The following is a 5,302-nucleotide window of genomic DNA, read 5'->3' on the forward strand; positions in this document are numbered from 1 at the left end:
AGAAGTAAGAATGGGTCACAGTAGTAAGCAAAGCACATGCTTAAAATATTAATTGACACGTCTTGCATGTATAATCTTCTAATTATAATACACATGTGATATATGATGTAGTAGGTTTAGGGAAGGTCTCAGCAAACATGTAGGAGGGGGGAAAAGTGTAACCTCATAGTACTTCAGCCAATGGGGAATGAGGAGGGATGTGCCAGCCAGGACAGGGGTATATAAACAAAGGAATGGTTTCAGTTGAAACTTGGGAGAGAACCAAGCTATGATAGCTTCTCCCAGTTTATTGCAATAAACGAAACAAAAGGTCTTCACTGTGTCTTGGCAGGTTATTGGCCTGGCAAATTTGCCATTGGTTGCAAAGGAAAGTAGCCGAGAGCACATGGCCAGTGTCACATATTTTTTTGCGCATATACATTCTATGAACAATCTGAGCATTTTTGTCTATAGAAGGGATTACTGCATGTGGAATGAAAAGAACATCTCCATTCAGTCTTGTCTTCCCTCTGGCCCTTAATATTATATTAATATACAAACGGAGAGATGCTATCCTGTCTGCGGAACCTGCTGGAATAACGTGGACGTGCCCTTATAGATGTAATATTGAAGGCTCTCCAGGGAAAGTACTTGTTAACCTACATAGCTTTATTCCTCATTTGTCCAGCAATTGACAAGAGCAGGCAGATCACTGTATATATTTCCATTCTGCGCTATACACCAAGGTCTTTTAACAATGATATTAAATATTAATTCTGCATAGGTTTAATCCCTAACCGGAGCAACATCCTTAAGGTTAATAGTCCTTTTAATTAAGGGATAAGTCAGTTATTGAACACAGAAGCTAATCACAAAAGGATTACCACTGAAAATGAACATAGTCTGTGCAATTAGTCTGATAATTAAGACTTAAGTACTGGACGGAGATCAAAGTGCTGGTAATCTGCAATAAAGTTCCTCGAGCTGTAAGGATTTTCAAAATGTTAGCTCATGCTTTATTGCACCTTCCATTTATTGTGTGCCCAGGATAGCAGCAAACATGCTTTCCCAGTGGATATCAGCCTGTCTAACTGCAACAGCTGTTACCACGTAAGCCTGGTGTTTCTCACAATATGATTACTCTGTCAACGAGGACTATAAAAGGTGGCATCTGTATTCATCAAACAGAGTTATCAATAAATGTAAAGCCATACAACAATTAGAGATCTCCAAGGAAGAACAAATTCAAGAGGAAAAAAAAATTAGCCCATGACAATATTTAATTACCAAGATTGTTAATCAATGAAATGCCTTCATAACTTTTCATTATTATTATTTATTTGGACAGAATATTTAGAGAATTCAATACTTTGTTTTTATATCAGCCCCTGTTCTTTTTTTTTCTTTTTCTTTTTTTTAAACAGTTGCGCTGCCAAAAGATTTGGTAGCATCTGAACAGCTGCCTGCCCCAGGGAACACTTCAAGTCTGTAATTGCATTTTGTCACCTACAGAGGGTGTTCAGAATCCTTGTTAAAAGTGAAGGAAATAGTTAGGAGACATCTCACTCTAGTCATTACGATTGCGCAAATTACCGGGCAGAGCAATCCAGTAGCTGTCAGGAAAGGTTAGTGAGAAAGAGATTCAGGAAATCAGCCATTCAGCAATTCATCATGGCCTAAACGCTGGCTCTATAATAAAACCTTTAAAGAAGGCCTTGCTTTATGAATTCAGCCAATGGCTCTCGCTCTTTTATTATGATTTCTTTCATTGCAGTGAATAAAGGTACCAAAGAAGTGATTCCATTGCTAAAGCCAGGAAAAAGTGGCTGCTGATCATTCGATTATTCAAGATTAAGTTGGGAACAAACTTACTTAGAATAAAGACAGGCTAATATGGCTAATATAGTTTTGCCCACTTTTTATTTTTACAACGCAGTCCTAAAAGATGCCCTATCATCATTTCTCCAACACCAGTGAAGAATGCTAAATTTCTAGCATTTCTTTTCTATGTTTCATTATTCAAGATGGCTTGGTCTGCTTTTAATGGCTCCCAAACAGCTGGAGTATGTCTTCTAAATAGAAGGAAATAACTTGGCGTTATCACTCCCAAGGACAATCCACAATTTGGCTTCAACATTTTCCTTGGGGGGATGTGGCCAATCATTGGGCTTCTTCCTTTGGCAGAATCTAACCCCGTCATCTAGGACACATGATGGTGAATTTATGACACACGTGTCAAAGGTGTTTTGGATGACACGCCAGTGTTCACCAACATCTGACCATAGCTATTCTCAAAAGCATGCCCCATTCTCAATAAATTTTCAGAGGCTATAGAAGCCATGTGAGAATTGGGTATGTTCTGATTTGGCTTCTGGAATCTTCAGAATTCACACAAGGCCACGTTCTTTTTCAGCCTTCAGAGCCTCCAAAAATGGCCAAGAATGAGGTGTGCTTTTGCATGGTTTTCAGAGACTGCAGAGGCCATGGAAGAGCATTCTCCAAAGCTGCTTTGAGAATGAAGGCCTTGTGCCACCCGGACCAGCCTCAAGTAGGCCGCAGAAGCCTCTCAACAGAAAGAGAACACTACCTGAAGATAAACAGGTAAACCCCTTTTGAGTGGCAGTTGTGACACCAGGTCAAATATGAGTCCCAGGCCTCGACTTCAGGCCTAGCCTCATGCTGCCACCAAGTGCCAAGTGTTCACGATAGCTCAAATGGCGGTTAGGGGAGAGAAATAATTGTTTCTCTTTCGTTCAGGAGAGGTGGGAGGGGACATTCCAGCAGAATGGCTTTTTCCAACTTTTTTATACTCTGGTTCACCATCACTGATCTAGGAGCATTATCCATTGATCTGTAGAGCTTCCCCATACGATGATTTAAGAAGAAAGAAACTGTAAAATGGATCGTCTCCAAAATTCTCTCTCTGTACAAAAGAGGTAATGCGAGAAGTTGGCATGATCCCAATAGCCACATGCTGTTGGGACTCCTCCTTCCATTTATTACAAGACAGTATCCTCTGGAAAATTATTCTTTCTTCTTTGTCACAGGTGATCCATTGTAGCGGAGAAGAGCACTTTGGACATGCAGCTGTAGTAAGGAATGATTAGACTGGATTAGTGGGTAAAGAAAAATGCAATATAAATCAAAGGGAAGAAGCTTCACCTTCCTTACATTTGGCACAACCATATTATGGCATAAGCTTTTTGTCTTTTTTTTTATTATTTACATTTATATCCCGCCCTTCTCCGAAGACTCAGGGCAGTTTACAGTGTATAAGGCAATAGTCTCATTCTATTTCTATACCCCTCCACAAATGGATATCTGCTTTTCTGTCTAACAGACAACAAGTGGTCAAAATTGGCAATGCTTTATCAAATCCTGTTCCTGTCAAGAGTGGCGTTCCTCAAGGCAGCGTCCTTGGACCAACGCTCTTTATACTATACATTAATGATCTTTGTGACCATATCTCAAGTAATTGTGTTCTCTTTGCTGACGATGTCAAACTATTTAACACCACAGACAACACTTCTATCATTCAAAACGACCTTGACCATCTAACCGCTTGGTCTAAAAATTGGCAGCTCCAAATTTCAACCAGCAAATGCTCAGTCTTACATATAGGGAAAAAGAACCCTAAAACTAAGTACATACTAGATGGACATTACCTTACAGACGACCCCCATCCCGTTAAAGACCTTGGAGTTTTCATGTCAAATGATCTAAGTGCCAAAGCCCACTGCAACTACATAGCAAAAAAAGCTCTAAGAGTTGTAAACCTAATTTTGCGTAGCTTCTTTTCCAAAAACACCACACTACTAACCAGAGCATATAAAACATTTGCTAGACCAATTCTAGAATACAGCTCACCTGTTTGGAACCCTCACCACATCTCTGACATCAATACAATTGAACGTGTCCAGAAATATTATACAAGAAGAGTTCTCCATTCCTCTGAAAACAACAAAATACCTTATCCCACCAGACTTGAAATCCTAGGCTTAGAAAACTTGGAACTCCGTCGCCTTCGACAAGACCTAAGTTTAACTCACAGAATCATCTATTGTAATGTCCTTCCTGTCAAAGACTACTTCAGCTTTAATTGCAATAATACAAGGGCAACCAATAGATTTAAATTTAATGTAAACCGCTTTAATCTAGATTGCAGAAAATATGACTTCTGCAACAGAATCATCAGTGCTTGGAATACTTTACCTGACTCTGTGGTCTCTTCCCATAATCCTAAAAGCTTTAACCAAAAACTTTCTACTATTGACTTCACCCCATTCCTAAGAGGACCATAAGGGGCGTGCATAAGCGCACAAACGTGCCTACCGTTCCTGTCCTATTGTTTTTTCTTTTCTTCTTCCTATATATGTTTATATGGGTATATACTATATAATCTTTTTGTATGATGTTGTGACAAAATAAATAAATAATAAATAAATATTTTTACAAAGTCAACTTATTGCCCCCCCAACAATCTGGGTCCTCATTTTACCTACCTTATAAAGGATGGAAGGCTGAGTCAACCTTGGGCCGGGCTTGAACCTGCAGTAATTGCAGGCTTCTGTGTTCTAATAACAGGCTTCTAACAGCCTGAGCTAATAACAGGCTTCCCATCTTTGCTCAAGCAGAGACACTCTGTCCTCTAATTATTCTTGCCCCATAGCCAGTAACACTCCTAAGTTTATTAGGATATATTATTCTACAGCAATGTTTCTACATGTGCTTTTTTTAAAAAAAAATCATATCATCTTGCTTAAATAGAATTAATAACCTGAATTTACAGATGGGGAACTGATGCAGAAGCCAAACAGATGGTTGGTAGATGATCTGAACCGAGATGTCCCTCATTCAGATATAACAAGAATGACAGCCAGGGGGTCCCTAGGCCTCTCAGCACTTTGGTTTGGTCTCCAGAGTCCCTGTAAATATTGTCACCTGGTTATAAGTTTAATGCAGCAGAAGGAAGACGTTTTAGAATAAATGGAGAACAATTAGATTAACTGCATCTTAATATTGAGGAAAGTTACATTTCATTTTCTTGAATCATGGTTCAATTTTTCCCCGGCCTTGCCTAATTCCTTGTTCTACTGTAGCTAACTACTTTGCAGCAGAATGAGCATATTATACAATGGCAAAGAGCAACCCTCAACCTGTAAGTAATTTTGTCCGCCATTGGGTCATATTATTGTCCTTTTATCCCAAGATGCTTTTTATAGCCAGAACAGTAACCCAGCTTCAAACATCTTTACAAAGTGAATTCTGACTTCCTGACCTCCGAACCTTCCGCCACGAGCTTAAGATACATCTATTTATTTGC

Source organism: Ahaetulla prasina, chromosome 1 (genome assembly GCF_028640845.1).
Source record: "Ahaetulla prasina isolate Xishuangbanna chromosome 1, ASM2864084v1, whole genome shotgun sequence".
In the NCBI taxonomy this organism is placed as follows: domain Eukaryota; kingdom Metazoa; phylum Chordata; class Lepidosauria; order Squamata; family Colubridae; genus Ahaetulla; species Ahaetulla prasina.